At 33.9% G+C, this 17,599-nt stretch overlaps 1 protein-coding gene across 4 annotated transcripts in view; it reads left to right on the top strand.

The window, feature by feature from the left end:
- The first annotated feature begins 391 nt into the window (after positions 1-391).
- Positions 392-17,599, top strand: part of CDH10 (cadherin 10) — a 103,564-nt gene continuing 86,356 nt past the window's right edge. For 2 of the 4 annotated variants that reach the window (XM_026842151.1, XM_026842149.1), the window contains exon 1: positions 595-814. The gene's annotated coding sequence lies outside the window, so the exon portion shown is untranslated. Of the gene's footprint in view, positions 441-594; positions 815-1,732; positions 1,865-17,599 lie in introns of those variants that run through there. The other 2 variants (XM_026842155.1, XM_026842153.1) reach the window with 2 other exon arrangements.

The raw sequence follows: 17,599 nt of genomic DNA on the forward strand, positions 1-17,599 counted from the left end.
GCACAAGGAAAAATGTTTTTAATCTAATAGCATAAGCAGTTCAGTGAAGAAAATAACTACTCTGTGGTTTCATCTGAGCCCTCTGAGGTCGTAATTTAACTTGGCACCATGCTATTTTTTTTTTTTTTTATGTATATGTATATACATTTTATAAATATTACTTAAGATCACTGGTGGTATAGGAAAGTGGTTACATTTAATCAGGAAAAAATACACCACAAAAATCGCTGGTGTTCTCAGTATTTATTATTACGACAGGCTAAGCAGATGAGGCTGATTACCTTAGACTTCAAAAACAGAGAACCATTCTGTCAGAGAAGGGAGGGCAATAGGCTTTAACAAAAAAGCTCTCCGTTTTCTGTACCCTCCCACCGCATTCACTTGCAAATCACTGTGTGCTTGGAAAAGCCTGCACTTCCCCAGTCTCCAACCTTCCCAGGGTAAGTGCTGCGGCTCTGCCAGCAGCGCCTCTCCCGCTCTCGTCCTCGGAGGGAGAGCGAGTGTGTGCGTGTCTGTGCAGGGTGCGTGTATGTGGTGGGGATGGTGCGTCTTTTTTTTTTTTTTTTTTTTTTTTTTTTTTTTTTTAATCGGGAGCTCTGAATGAAAGCCAGTCAGAGGGAGAGCTCCCCCTTAGCTTTGGTTCCCAGCTGTCCAGAGTTAAGTGATGCTGGGAGAAGAAGCCTGAGTTAGATCCAAGTACGATCAGTCTTAGAAAATAACAGAAGAAAATAAACAAAATAAAGGACTCTAATAGCTCGGTTTTCAGTTTGGTTGGGGTGGACACTACTTCACTTTCTCAGAAGCAGAATAAAAGGTAGGAGCCTTTGTTATTTTTATTTCCTTAAGCTCTCTGTAGTTGTTATGATTATAGCATGAATAGTATGGTTTTAATACAATGCATAGAATTGTCTTACTATATACAACTTTTTACATTTTATAAATACGCTTCAGGAGTAATGAGACAAAGGATAGGAAATAACTGCTGTGTATTCTCTCCTCAAAGTAAACCGATATCATATTTATTCATGATTGAGACACTAAGCATTTTTTTTTTCTTTCTCCTAGTAAGAAGGCTATCTTTTGAGCAGAATTTCCATCTGTATTCAGTTCTTGCAAATTCAGTGCAGGGGAACAATACTACTTGAATTGAAAAAAAGCACAATGTTTCATAGTGTAACTGTTATGAACATAGCATGAAACACACACATATGTGTCCTCACTTTCTCTATACCAGTGCAAGTCTGTTGCAGCTTTCACTGATATTTGTTCTGCTCTGAATTGAATTTCAGAATAATTATACACACTCGGAGCAAATGCTTCTTATGAAGGAAATCCCTGTAGAGAAGGATAGCTGGGTGGATACAGGCAATATTTCAAATATCTGTACAGAGCTATATACACACAAATGGTGAAAATATTGCCAGGTTTGACATTTCAGTAAAGGAGGGGTAGGAGGAGAAGGGAAAAGGTAGAGGGAGGAAAAATTTTAGTCTGCACCTGTGTGAGCATTTATTGTCACTGCTGCAATAAAATCCATATTTGATGTGGTGTTAAATTAATGCAGCACAATGCAAGTCTAAATCCATGTTCCCAACTACTATTGATGGCATTGTCAGCTGCATTAGAAATTTGCAAGAGGCTAATACTGTACATCATACTAGTTGCAGACGTAAAAATCTAACAGTCCTTCAGCTTAAGAGAAGGCATCTGCACGTGCAATCAGTGACAAATAGCAACCAGCATTTTAAAACTGACCTATCATCTCCGTTGTTTCCACACAAATGGAGCTGTTGCCTGTAATCTTCATCTTTCATTTCAGTAAAAGCCTCTGTATTACCCCAGCTGCACACCCGTTGCTTTTAAGGTATTTTCTGAATTATACAACTTGTTGTGTATGCATGTGCATACACATATGTGTGTGTGAGTATGTGCACTGTGTGAGGAAGCAGATTTCTTAAAAATTCTGTGTGGGTTTTTTTTTTGTGGTGTTTTTCATTTGTTTGGGTGTTGTGTTTTGTTTTGTTTTTTACCTAGTAGGCTTTAAATTTACATGGTGGTATTACTGGAGGGGGAAAGCAGGGAGTGGGAGACTGGAACATAGTTCTGAATCACTAAATCCTTTTAAAACATGCCATTTAATAGGAATATTATGAGTCTGGTACAAACATTTATTGCAGTTTTCCAGTTACTCAAACTTTTATATTAATTGGTTACTTTTTGAATGTAATTGTCGTCTGTGCTATTTTAGAGAAGGAGATGAAAGAATGAACTTAGGGAACTGGGAAAGGCAAGTAGAAAAGACAAGCTATCTTTCTTAAGAGTTGAAAAACATCTTTTTAGAGTCAATATGGGTTTACATCAAGAGAGGAATACTTCTAGGATTATAAAGTTGTAACCTAGTTTTTGCCTGAGGGAGTCTTCTCATATTTTTCTATACTTTGTTAGATAAAAGTGTGAATGAAGAGGTCATTTCTGTAGCAGTTTCTCTTAATTTTAGTTTAACTTTACATCCATATTTTCTGTCTGTGGTGTCAAGATAATATTGTACACTTAAATAGGAACTCTGTAACGTCTGAGGAGTGTTGATTATAATACAGATAATTAAGCTTGAAACTGCTGCTGGTGATTTAATTTTTTGTTACTTTGGGTAGCATCGGAAAATGCCTAGCTGCTTGCTTTGCCAAGAGTATATATCTATAATACTTTGTGACAGTTCATGGAAAAGAAAATGGCAAATACATCTTAAAGGGACTGCCTGTAGTACCTTATATATTCTTAAATGGTCTCGTTGGCTTTGCATTAGAGTAAATGAATGTAGATGTACGAAAACTTTGTACTTTCATGTTCTTAATAGACAAAGGATCTGTGAAGTAACTGATGAAATACTGAAATGTGCTCACAGTAGACACTGTGGTTACTGTTCTTTTCTGTGCCTAGTTGAAAAGGCATAAAAATAATGTTACATGTCAAAGCAAATGAACTCATCATTAATTAAATGTAGAGAGAGATTTATAAGATACACATCTATACATACACACCAGTATACAAATTTCAGCTAAGTAATATATGTTTTCCTTGTTAATTAAATGTAAAAGGCAAAAAATGTTAATTCGAAAATAATGTCTACCTCTGATTCTGAGCAAGCAATTTTCTGATCTCAACATGATTTCCCAAGGAAACGAATGAAACAGAGCCTGTCTCATCTGGATAATTCTGTGCAGGTGACTTAGTTTCTATGACTGGTAACCACATTCAAAATCAGATTGCAGGTCGAAGTAGTATAATTTTATACCTTATGACACCACTAGGTTGCAGCACTAGTGTAGATGGTCAAATTAAGTTTGAAATATTGTTGAATAGCAGCAGTGGGGTGAAGTTTCTGACTGTTATAATAATATTATTTTAAATTATTTCATTATTTTTACTTGAAACCAAGAGTGTAAACACCAAGGGGTCTTAATTGGACTTAACAATATGTCTTTGTTCATAAATTTTAAAGAAACTTCTGTACAGTTAATTCATCAATATTACATGCCAGATAGAAATAAATGGAACACATTATTTTGGCAGAATATAAGGATTTAAGAAACGTTTTGTGAGTACTTTCAGTCAGCCACAGAAATACACATTTTGTAATAACGTTGTATTTGCTATGGTCTTTTTAATAACATACTAATTCATGTTTCACTTTTTATAAAAGAAAATTTAAATTCAAAAATATTACTTCTTTACTATGAGCAGTTTAAGTATGCCAAAGTAAAACATTATGAAGGGTGACTTCACTGCACATAAGGATGACGTACTATAGCACATTTTCAATTGTTGAATAGCATGCAACTATCAGTGAAAGCTCATGCCAACTAAAGGTGCAGTGCATTGAAACCTTGGCTGACTGTACAACACAGACACTGCACATCCTGCACCCTCAAATCTACTAATGTGAGCACTTGCTTTTTGAAAAACATATACTTCTCTATTGTCCAACTTCTGGAAAAACATGAAAGCAGGAAACAATGAAGAAAAAATAGTATTCTGATTTCTGTCTTGAGCTAAACGTTCCCTGAATCTCTCCTCAGGCCAAAAGGAACTCTGGTGTTGAATGTTGCTTGCTTTTATCTCCCTGGATTTACAGCTCTTCAGCTTTGAGTCCTTGGCATGGCAACTTCCATAACTTGCATATTTCTGTGGGTTAGCAGCTCTACCATAAAGCAATGCAAAATAATCCTCATCTCTGGAGAGCTGAGTGTGTTACAGTTATCAGGCTGTATTACCACACACAGACACTTTTTTTTTTTTTTTTCTTCTTTGTTCTGTTTTCATCTGATGGGAAGCCAGAACACCATCCAACCAAAGAGCTATTGAGCTTATACGTTCTGTTCACTGGCTTATCTGTCTGATGTTTAGAATGTGGAAGATCTGCCAAAAATATGCCAGTTAAAGCTTTATACACATTTCTTTGTACATGCAATCTTCCTGATTATTTAAACATCGGAGCTAGTTACCTCGAGTGTGTGTGTATAGTAGAGGCAAAACAGGGAAAACCTTTGTCTTATACAGGGATTACATACTAACAAGTGGAATACTGTACCATTTCCCTCTTAATTTGTATCAGCTTTTATTACTTCACTTTTTATGTAGCCTCCCACTACCACTTCTTGGCTCTACTAACTTATATGTTTATTACTTCTTTTGATAAAGAAGTATGCAGGAGGCATAAAGCTCTAGCAGTATTTCAGAGGTACTCTCTAGCTTGTGCTGTCACAGGGCATATGATTTGGGACATAAACTCAAGTCTGCTAGCTAGAAGTATGTAGTAACACATCTGTACCAACAGGCTGCATCAGGGGAATATGAATACTTTAAACATTAACTGGATAAAATGGAAAACAACATGGCAGGTGTCTTTTTTACTATTGTTCCCACATCATTCTTTATACAATGGGGTTTTTTTATTTGTAACTTTACTATGGCACCTCTTAATTGTAACTCAAAGTGAACTTTGAATCATATTTCAAACAGTAAGAAATCACATAAAGGAGACAGCATGTGTATGAGTTTATGTAAATGTGATTAATTAAAAAAAAAAAAAGTATCCAGAATTCTGTGGCTCAAAAGGTAGAACTGTGTTCTGTGTTTTACAAAAAATACAAAAGCTCTCCAAAACATTTTCTCATGAAGAACTGTATATTAGGTGATGTTATGTATGCATATGTATGTTTTATAATTTTACTTTTAATATTCCATCACCTGACACATTGAAGATTGGACTTATTGTGTTATCCTATTTCAGTTGTCTACATTACAGCATAAATAACATGACATGCCATCACTTAGCCTGATCAGAACATGATCCTTAAAAATGAATGCAATCCTCATGAACTACAATGTTATAATGTCAGAATCTTGTGATGTAAAGGATACTAATGTAATTTAGAGCAGTACGAGCAAGGCTCAAAATTCAATGTCCAACTGCTAATTTTCCTCCCAAATTAATATTAAAAAAAAAATATGTATAACTGAACTGTATTTGTGTGCTTATGTCTACCACACTTCAGTAGATCACATTATATTTACACCTGTTTAACAAATAAAAATATTATCTTTTCAATTGCTACGCTAGCCTAATAGTAACCACAAATAAAACATGATATGCTTGTGTCTAGGAAACTTAGATGCTGGCCTTTCTGTCATTGGCTCCTCTAAGTATCCCAAGTGTACAGCAGATTTTTACTTCCATTGGAATCAAAAGCTATACATGGGTTTTCTTGAATATCTTTCATATCTTATACAAAAGATAAAATACATGGAAAAAAATTTTTGAGTTTTTCAACGAGGGTGAGAACAGAGATAGGAACCCAAAGTATTTGTATTTATTTAGAGATAATATTCAGGACAGAGGGAGGATGGTCATGCTTCTAATACTTCTAAGAAAAATAATCCTGTAAATGTATAAATTCCTTTCTCTTACAAATAGTGACCTGCTATTTTCCTCATGTCTTTTCTATAGTGAGTCCATATCAGTAATGTTTCTGTATGTACAGTGTTAGCATCCTTGCTTCTGTCTACTGTCCAGGCCAAGCTTCTGTAACCCTGAAAAGGTCTTTGTCCTGATACTACTACCACAGATGAAGTTTCCTAAAAAGGGACCTGGATACCCTTTCAAAAATAGGTGATGAAAGATGGGAAAAATGAGACCTCTTCCTCTCTCATGACACTGAGATTTTCCTGACTGACTTCACATGGTTTAATCGGCATAATACAATTTTTTTTTCTTCATATAGTTGTCTTTCTCATAGTGTTCTATTAATAATAATACTGTTCCCCACTAGACCTTGAAATGCTGTCAGATATGGCCTTGACAGGCATATGGGCTTTAATTATGAATTGGGACTGTAGTATGTTTTGTCTACAAGTTCCTATTTTTTGAGGCAAGGACTGTCATCTTTTCTTCTCTATATCTTTCTATGACTTAGGCAGAGAGAAAAAAGGTAGAAACATGTTCTTGTAGTCTTGACTGAAAACTGTGGATAGTATTACTGTACTTAATTGGAAATAAATACCTTATTTCAATCTTCAGGTTGTTTTCTCTAATTTTTTTAATACATACACTTACAATCATGTACTTGTTGAAGAAATATCCAATCCTAAACATATCGGACAAGGTGTGAATCTAAGTTTCTGTATGGGTCCTTCTCTGGTTTATGGTATGACATATAAGATTTCTTGAAGACCTATAGATGCATTTTATCTGTGTGTCACCAGCAAATTAGCTAAAGGTAGACTTAAATGTCATTCATCTTCATCATGAAGATTCTAAGTAATACATTCACTAGAAGTGTATATGTGCTGATTAGATGACTAAGATTTAATTCTTAAAATAATATGTGTCTGGTTTTTTTTTAAAGTTGAGGCTACTCTAAAGATGACTTTCTGTCCTGGACTGTCAGTTATTAAAAATAGAAAGAATACAAAGAAAGAAAAAAAGAGCAGAAAGTGTTTAAAATAAAAAAAATCGCCAAACATGATGAATTGAAACAGGAAAATGACAGTATTTCAGCTCTTATTCTTACAGGTGGAAAGAAATTAAATTTTAATAACAAATTATGCAAATAATCTTTCATGAAAATTTTAACATTCTTTTTTTTTTTTTTTTTTTTTTTTTTTTCTTCATGAAGTGGGGAAGCATATTTATATGTCAGTACTATGTTTTTGTTTTTTTTCTTTTTCTTTCATTATAATCTTCATCCTGTAAAGTAAGCTATGTAGAACTACTAGCCTGCCCTCATGACTTTCTGCTAAAAAATCAAAATAGTTGCCGTAATAGACGTTGGGTCATCTAGTAGTGAATTACAGTTAATTGCATAGTTTAAAACTGAAAATCATCAGAATCTCTAAACATTAGAATCTATAAAATCACTGCAATAGAATAAGGGGAGTTTCAGCAACGATCAACAGCATTCAACCATTTAATCAGCAGTCTTTAATCGAACTAGTTCTGTATTAAATGGAAAGTAATAATGTAGGCCTCAATTTATGAATGTGTTACCGGGATATACCCAGTCATTTTGCAGCTATATAAAAAGATTTGCTCATTTCTAAGATTAGGGAAGGAAGACATTTCATTATGACATGAAAGATAGTTTAAGATCTGCTTAAGCATATTACATCCAAGTTCCCTAAATGTGCTACTAATTCCTACTTCTCAAGGCCATGTTTTAAACAGTTTTTTTGTCTCCAAACTCTGCTTCTCTTTGGGATAGTTTCCACAGGCTTTTGGCAGAAATTTGTAGTGTCCATAAAAAAATAGAACATAGAACATTATCAGGAGTTGCATTTTAGGGAAGTGTGATTGAACTTTTTTTAAATTTTATTTTCTTCTCTGGACAAAGTTTCTTCTGTCATTAGTGTGTCAAAATGTGTTCTTTCCCTTGAGTAAGAAAGAGTATGGTGTTCATAGTAAAGGTATCAATGAAGCTCACATCTTGATTAAAATGGGTGAACCAGACCCCAGACGTATTAGGTTTAGTTCTCTCCATGACTTATTACTTCGGGGCATTTTGTTTGTGCTTAAGAACTTAAAAGCATATTTGTTACTAGACCTATATTATTCTGGTAGTTACATCTGAATGGCAGATGTACAGATACAGATAGATTTTTTTGTTTGTTTGTTTTTTCCTCTGTAACATTGTTCTTTTATAAAATGTATGTTTTTTTCCTTGCTTATGCATTTCTTTCAAATTTATTTTATTAAGTGGTTTCAAATGAAGTAGCACCCTGATTTGATTACTTTGAGAAAATCTTTCCTAAGGTGGGAACGTATACCTTTTTGATTTATTTATATTATTTAGACTCATTAATCTTTCTGATGATCAGATTAAACTGACCTTTTTTTCTGAAATTTAAGTATGTGTGTGGAATATATATACAGAACGGAAAATTAAGAAAAAATTATACATTTCTTCTTCTCTCTATCCTAACAAGACACCTGAACCTACTCTGAAATATATGTGCTATTTGAGAATATGTCCTAATTGTGGCTTGTTTTCCTCTAGTTTTTTATTTGAGGTCAGAATAATGAGAATTTAAAAAGAAAGATGAAATAAGACATAGTGTATTTAGTGTGTTATAGTAATAATCCCATTAAAGTTTTGTGAGCATAAATCTTCAAGGGAATTTAGGAATTTATAATGTGAATAGGAAAAGTCACTGAGCTTGAGCTATTCTAAAATTAATACCTAAAAGTTTGCGACAAAAAAAGAAATTGATTATTTAATTTCTGAAATGCAGAGGTTTTAAAAAGAAAGACTATAATTTCAATTAATTACATTCTGGAGTTTAAATTATACTTGTTGTGCTAGTGTTTTAGAACAGAACTTACAAATAGCCATCTACAAATGAGTTTTTAAGGCTTTCATTTCTAACACCACCACTTAGCTGGAGTTAAACAAAAATGGTAAAGCTCAAAGTAGTACAGCCTTCTAAATTACAGGACAAAAAACCCCTGTGTTAGCACAGCAGCAACTTCTTGTTAAATTTTGGGTTATGTACATTCAGGAGAGGAAATTAGTACTTTTTCCTTCCTCCATGGCTGCAACCATCAAGATCCAACCAGTAAGTGCTTTGTATACATAGGGACAGAGGTGTTTTGCCACTTGGACAGCCTGTGAAAGTCAGGTCTAATGCAATAAAAGCAGCCCTAGGTGGATCAGTCCCACAGCTCCCAGTTAAATGGTTCCAGCTCAATCTCTGGAAAAGCACCCAGGTAGTCTTGTCTTACAGGTAGACGTGACTATGGGGTCAGTTTAGTGATGTGACTGGTTCCTTGTTACACTGGGTATGCTGCTTGGAGTCCATGTCTAGCTCTAGCATATTAAAATACTTTTCGCTATGAAAGGGAACACAAGTGAAATCATGATACCTCATCACTAAAAAAAAATGGATATCTGGTCTAGTTTAGAAGCTATTTTGTTTGAATTTGTTTGAATTATAACTGGACTCTTGGTGTAATAATGGCATGATGACTAAAAAAAATATTTCAAAGAATTATATTCAATTCTAGTTAATTAAACAGAATTAATCTCAGTGATTCTACTATGTAATCAAGCACTGACTTTTAAGGGGTAAACCATAAGTGCTTTAAAAAATATGAGCTAAAATGATGTACAGGAAAAAAAAATACTTTGAATCTAGCTTAATACATTTTTGTACAATCAGAAATACTGGCAATGAAGATCAGGATAATACTGACACAAAATTAATTCTTTTATAATCTTGATAATTTCAGGGACATTTCTCTCCTTTAAAGGAAACGATTATAGTGACAAAGAAATTTTTTGATAAATTAGTAGTTTTCTGTTCTGAGATGCTTGGTTTCTTTCTGGCTGAAGGCTGTGAAAACTTTTTTAGTAGTTGTTTTGTTGGATTTTTTTTTTAATAGATAAATGAAAACAAATCATTTCCAGTGAAGTAATTATGACATGAAATTTTTCATCCCCCTCAAAGCTTTGGTGTTTTGTTTTGGTTTTATGCAGTTAGTGCATTCTGACCTGTTCCTATAATATAATGCAATTCTTTGTGAAGGATGAAGTTTTGCCATGGGCATAGAAAAACACTCATTTGACAATAAAATATCCTATAAACTAGAAATATATTTTCTTCAGTATTTCTCAAATTATATACCACATAGCTTTTTAAAGAGTTCAGTAAATTTGAGATCAGGTGGGGTTTGTTTTGTTTTTTTTTTGGGGGGGGGTTGGTGTTTTTTTTTTTTTTCTTTAATTGAAGTTGAATGGAGTAAAAGAATAATTCTTAATGTATAAGTTGTTGAACTTTACTTTGATAAATTGTCCTTTAGGGGAGACTATAAATTGTTGATGGGTTTCAAGTTATTTCTTCTTGTGTCTGTTTAGTTTTTATTCATGCATACGCATATGTTCTTATTTCCTTTTAAAGACAGGGAAGTATATAGTTCTAAATGTTCACTTCTTGCTCTTTGCAGTTTCTAAGAAATGTAAGCTTAAAACCTTTTTCTCCATATTCATTAACTCCATGGAAAGTCTCCACATTCAGCAGTTTGTCAGAGTAAGCAGAACGTTGTTCATAACTTGCTAACCAAATCGAAAGTCAAATGTTGATGACATTTTTTGCTCAATTCCCTGAAAAGTTTGTTCATTTTTTCAGATGATAAACTAGGAATGCAGATATTTTTAATCTTTTGGTGCCATCTTGTGGCAGCTGGATAATTATATGAATCCAGGAGGTATTGTCTTTTCTAGTCCATAGTTTCTATGCCTACGAGCAAAATATCTTGATTTGGTGACAGATATGTATGTATGAATTTTAATAGTGGCTGTAAATTATCAGACCAAGTCATGCACAGGACAAAGTTCTCTTTGGTTACTTCTATTTTATTTTTTCTTTTTTTAATCTTTTGAAATGCATTACTATAAACACTGTTTTGAGAAATCTCACAAAAATTGACTATAATTACCACATAGAAATAGATTTATATTCTGTAATGTATTAAATCTCTGTAGAATACTTAAATACTTAAGTAGTTCAAGTCAATAGTCACTTCAGCTTTCTGTAATATTTAACAGAAATCCAAGGTCTATGCTACATTCTCATTTTTCATTTTATTATCTGCTTTTGGCCTGGGCAAATTCATACCAGCCTCCATCCAAAAAAGCAATAACAGAATGAGAATGCTGTTTATTTTATTGGTATTTTCATTGGTATTCAGCAGGACGGGTGGCTTTGGTTCTGTGCTAAATGAGTATTAGTTTAATACCTGGGGTTTTTGAAGATAATGCTTGTAGATGTCTGCAATCAGTACAGGTGACATTCTTGTTCAATTTCCTAAGGAGTTTTCTATGTGCTAGTCCATATTTGTTTACTTATTTATCTCTAACTTCCAGTCATGCTGAAAGTTTCTAGATGCAAAAATATTACTCCCTGTCAATAAGTGGAAAGAAAATCAAGATGTCAGTCCTGCTTTTACTTAAGCCAGTGGTTCTCATTCTTTTAAAAGAAAGGTGGGTGGGGTTTTTTTTAAGATACATTTACTATATTCTGGTCCAAATAACATCTAAATATCTTGTAGTCATTGAAGAGCAACTGCATATTATAACTTGGTGAGGTATTATACCTTTTTTTCAGACAAAAGATAAGAAATCTTTTAAAAAGTTCTCATACCTCAGGGCAGACTGAAATTTTGAATTTCAGTCCAGTACTATAGCCACAAAAGACCAAAAAGAAAAAAAATACAGTATTTTTGATAGTTATATCTTCCCATCTGAAGGAGGAAATGCTATCGTCAAAATGAGTAACAAATGGGAACAGTGTTTAAGACCTCACCTTTGAAATGAAGTGATGTTCTAATGGGATATTCTTGCAATGTCAGGTACTTCCATCACTTTATGTACACATGGCCAATACTGCCTTGTTTATTATATGTTTTCTAAATTTAGAAAATTAAAATAGGATAAGGATGTTAATACAAGGTATGTTTTCTAGCAATTCTTTGGTATATATTAAAATGTTAGTCAATAGAACATGATTTTTAATAAGAAATTATTAGCAGAGGTACAGTTGTATGCTGTGCCAGCTCGTGACAGTGAAGTGTTCCTTTTGGATGGTTAGAGATTGTGTGATTTCCCTGATTATAGTTGGCTGGATTAGCTAGAGATTAAACTCTGTTGCCTATCATCAGGAATGGAGAGAAGAATCATAACATTAATGTAATATAGAATTTAAACAGTTTGATATATGTATGTGATGATGTGTTTGTTAGAATTTTTCCTTCTGATCCCAGTAAAATTCTCCTGGCAATTAACACCCTTGAATGCTTCTCTCTCTCTCTCTCTCTCTCTCTCTCTCTCTCGTTCTTTTGGTGCCTTCTATGGTAGACTTTGCCTACTAGATTAAAGTGGTAGGTGAATTAAGGAAAGAAAGAATTGCAATTGCTCATTCCAGTGAATTCACATGGTGTGAATTCCCTTTACAAGGAAGACAAATCTAGATATGAGTCATAGTCTTTTGGAGAGAAAGGTTTGGAGTGTCTTAGAAAAATGAAATAATCCAGAGTATCAGTGTCTCCATTGAAGTTAGGGAGGGAAGGGGAAATATGGTCAAATAAAGTGATCATTCCTATTTGTGAAGGTTTTGGAGATGAAAATAAACCAGAAGTGGTTAATGATTTTGTGATTATAATCAGGAACACCTGGAAATCTATATAGTACCATTTCAGAACATGTTTTTGAAAGAAGTGGAATTTTTAGAAAATCTTTATCTCAGTTGCTAATTCTCTTTTATGCCCTCTCAGCAAGTTACACCTGTTGAATAGTAGATTTTTTTTCTCTCAGTCCCAGTGTGCTTAATTTAGGTAGAATTTTAGGTAGGTAAGTAAATACATAATTTATGCTAGAAACTGTTAGATCCTGTATATAAAGGGGAGACTGAAAAGTATCTGTCACAGAACCTGTCTACATGATCAAAAGGAAAAAAATGTTTTTTAAAACTGTTTCTGGGGTTAGTCTGTCAGATGAGATTGATTGCTGATCTGTGGAACTTGTATATTTAGTGTGTTCTCCTGACTGTCAAAATTATTTATGTCTAGTGTGACTACCAGCTAGTCTAAGCAATATGCACCTAGGCTGTGGCAGAGAAAGAAGAAAATTCATCCTGCTGTACAACTGCAGCAATATATAACTTACATGTTTCAGGGCCTGAATGCCTAGAGAAATTCTAGACAAGTTATAAAGGTCACAAAAGCACAGGATCCCAACAACTGTGGGTGCTGTTCCTACATTCAAGACACGGGTGTATCATCTTGTCAGACACCTGCAGAAACAGTCTGAGTGAATCTGTTGCTCTGACTTTGTTCTTAAAGATTACAGTGTTTAGGGCAAACCAGGAAGTGCTATTTAAATTGGAAAGACCACTGCTAAAATAAGAGTAGTGACAATGATATTTCAAGTTATGTACTTTTTGGCATTAGGTAAAAAGATCTTTCCTTTGCCAAAGTGAACTTGGTTGTTTTCTCATGAAGAGAAAACTATGTAGGCGTTTGCTGCAAGTAATTTTTTTCCTTCCCTAATTTTACAATGTAGAAATAATTAAAACTGTCTTTGATGTATGAAAACACAAATAGAAAAAAAAATATTGTGCTGATGTAATGAAGTCTATTCTTTATTTCTTCAGAAATAAGACTGTATTTTCTTGAAATTGTTTTATACCCATCTTCTTTGATACAGAGCAAACTGTGAAACACTGACATGGAGAAAGCTGTCACTTTTGATTATTCTAAAGGGAATACAGGAAATGTAAGACAAAAGACATTGTAGTTCCTTAAAAATGGAAGGAAATGTCCTTCCTTAACAACTTCTATTTTTTTTTCCCTGATTTAACAATAATTTGGCAATAACCTTGCAATGTCTTGTGCAGCAAAGAAACATTTCAGAGAAACTAAAACCTTGTCTCTAGAACTGTCTTGCTCCAATAGTATTCAATCAAAGTCTTCTCAGCTAAAGGAAAAAAAAATATCTCCAGATAATCCAGTAGTGTTATTGTAGTTTTAGACAGGCAACAGATCTTTTCTAGCTCCATAAGAGTTTGTGGACAGCTGATTTACATGAGAAAATAATGGTAACAATGATCATCTCTCCTGGTTTCTCTTTGTTAGTCCACATTGCTAACCACAAGAGCTCCACAGTTTTTGCACTTTGAAGAGACCACACAAGAGTCTTTCTTGCTTCTCACTTTAAAAAAGAAAAAATCCTGAAGGAGAGTAAATAAGAGTTAATCTACACTGCCTCTTTCTGCGTGTTTTGGTGCTTTCCCTGAAAGGCATTTTGGTTAACAGCAGCAGTCAGGTGCTCTTGTCAATTAGGCCATACTTGAAATATTGTGTACTTGTTCATGCGTAAGTCATGCATTTGAAGAACCAGAAGATGCAGGGCTGAACAGCACTGCAGAAGCTTCTCATTTTCAGTGGATTTCTGATGCCTTCTTCCAAATCAGAGGGAAAGAGTTTGCCTGGAGGGAGAATTAAAAGCCACCTCCTGCTCTGTATTGTAATCTTGGAGGTTGTATTAAACTGTAGAGCTTTGAGGGCCATGATAGTTGTTAAACTGATGTCCTTTTGTGCATGGGAGACACCAGCATTTTGCAAATTATTTGTGTTTAATTTCCATTATCATTGAGAGGATTTGATCCATAGATATATGTTTTAGCACATTTAAATTGTTTTTGACATTGTGCAGATATGTACACATACATTTGCTTCGGCCAGCTGTGCCTTGTTTAGAGACTTTAATTTCCTACCATAAAATAAGAATAAAATGGCTCTGTATTTCTGAGATTAACTGGATGTTAACCATCAACCTATCAGTCTTTGCCTCAGTTTGTCTTTAGCAGTACTGTGTTCAGGACTTCTAATTTTCTCAGACATTTTATTGGTTTCCACCTAGATCACCTAGATTTTAATAAAAGGGTAATTTGCATCCCTCACATAATTTTTAGAAGGCAGTGATTTTTTTTTTTTTTCATAACCTGTTAATGATGTTCAATAGGTATTTGTCAAGTAGTTGATTTAATTGATTTAAAGACAAAGACGAGAATTTTTCTTTAGTAATGAAATGCAGAGGACAGTTGGAATGAATTAATTATATAGAATACATGTGATCAGAGCTTGTCCTGGAAGACAAGTGCAAAATGAGAACCTACACTTAACTGATCATTCTTATTACCTAGGAAGCGCTCAATTTCATTTTTGTTTCAGGGTGCATTAAGCAGAAATTGTTGCATCCAAAGCAATCTATAGAATTATATATTTAATAAAGTATCAACATGCTATCTCACTAAAAAGGCTACAGTGTTGTAAGTCAAACACTGCCAAATATTTTAGAATTATTAAGTCTTCAACATAAGACTATGACATAAAATTTTAAGGGAAATCATAACGTAAGCTTTTATTTCTGTGCTTTCTTTCATGGACATATTTTACTCCAAAAAAATGTTAATGTTTGTTGTCTTATCCTTAATGTGTTTCTGTTCATAAACTTTCCAAAACTATAAGCAATGTTTTTATAAAGTTTCTTACAATCTAATGTTGCCGAACTCTTACTCAGAACTTGATCACCTTCTTTTTTTTCTGTGCTGTGCAGTTGGTGGTAATTTGGTGTTCCTTTTATATGTCATGGTCTTTGCTTAGGACATATTTACGTTCATCGCTTCTCACTTCATACTTCCTACCAATGGATGTTGACTTTGATCTGTATGATGCAATATAGCAAAATAAAAGTTGAATACTTTGAAATCCCAGTTCTTGTGAACAAGACTGACGTAAAAAAAAAAAAAAAAAAAAAAAAAAAAAAAATTATTTCTGGCTGGTCATATAAAACTTCTGTTCCAGTGAGTGGCTAAGTATTTGTGAAATACCTCTTCCAGGTATGCTCTTCCTGGGCTGTATCACCAGGACCCATAAAAGTTGGTTAAACTTTGATTGACCTAATTTGAGTAGCAATGTCCCGAAGAAACGTGCCACATTAGAGACAATGTGTCACACTAGCAAAGAAAAATGTTAAAAAACTGTTTGGACATAAACACGCATGATAAGTCCCTTTACATCTGTCCATAAAAATATATTATCAGTGTATATTATGACTAGGTATCAGTGCAGACATCCAGATACTTCTTAAATACTCTATGATAGTTTGTATATCCTTGCAAATAGGTTTTTTCCCTTGTCTGTCTTCAGTCTCTTACTCATTTTTAAATGTGGATTTTGTGCTATGCTTTGGAGATTTTAAGAATATTTAATGCTATCAACAGTGTTCATGATGCATATCTTTATTTCCTGGATATTTTTCAGTATACAATGGATATTATTATTTATGAAGATTTAATTAATAACAACAGGGTTTTATCATATATCACTCATTACTACTAATTGGTATATGAAGTACTGGGGGTTTTGAGTTGTTAACAGTGTTTGAGCCTCTTATCTATTTGTGCACTGCCTGGTTGTTGCCTTCAACCTCACTGAAGAGCTTTAGGCTTTCTTTTTGTCTATATAATACATTATAATTAATGAACACAAAAAACCCCACAAACTATATTCACTCTCCTTAAGTCTGCAGTCATATTAACTCTTAGAAATTCTCTGAGTTATGCAGAGTGTTGGGCAGCATACAAAGATTATTTAGTGAAACATAAAATAATTCATAATTCCATAACTGATGTTTTGTGTTTTGAATCTAAACTGAACTAACAATCAGTAACATTCTAGAGAGAGAATACCACTGTTACCACTGTATACCAAGTAAGCCTTAAAATCAAGTCTTTCTGATTATCTGGGATTGTCAAATAATATATAATACAGTTATGAATGTATAGATGTTGAAAACGGCATTCTATCTGTTTCATCTTGGAAGTTTGACCTAATTGGGCTGCTTTATACATAATCACTGGGGCCCTTTCTTTATAGACACCCTGGTGGGACTTGGTTATCCTGTTCAAAAACCTTCTATCTGCTTTGAAGTCCTGTGCCATGATACTTGCTTGTGGAAAGATTGAGAAAAAAAGTGGGTTTAGGGGGGAGAAGAACCAGGAAGTCTGAGATACTTACCGGGAGATAAAATATGTAACTCAGGTTACACACGTGTACAGAGGAGTACAGTTCTCTAAAGATGTGCAGCTTTACAGATTTACCACTGTGCAGGAATGAAAAGAAAACAAAAATGTCTTACTGTAGTGTGTTGGGGCTTCTAGCGTTAAATAAGACCTATGTAAACTGTCTAGTCTAGTTGCTTGAATTTTCTTTTTCTGTAGGAAGTATTTGCATAGAACTCTTTGTATGAAAATGTGGCCTGTTAGAGACCGTCACATATATAAGGTGTTTATAGACTTAGTAGACGAGACCGAAAAAGGCTAGAAGGTTGGGAATAGCTCACTGAGATTTTAAATTACTTACTCTCACACTTCATATGGCTTGAATATTTAGGAATAGAAACTCTCTCAGGTTCATCCCTGTCCACTGGCTATGTTATGCTTAAGTAAAAAACCATGAAAACAGATAATAAAAAAAAAAAAAAAAGAG

The sequence above is a fragment of the Athene cunicularia genome, assembly GCF_003259725.1.
Source record: "Athene cunicularia isolate RWA chromosome 2 unlocalized genomic scaffold, athCun1 chr2_part1, whole genome shotgun sequence".
In the NCBI taxonomy this organism is placed as follows: Eukaryota; Metazoa; Chordata; class Aves; order Strigiformes; family Strigidae; genus Athene; species Athene cunicularia.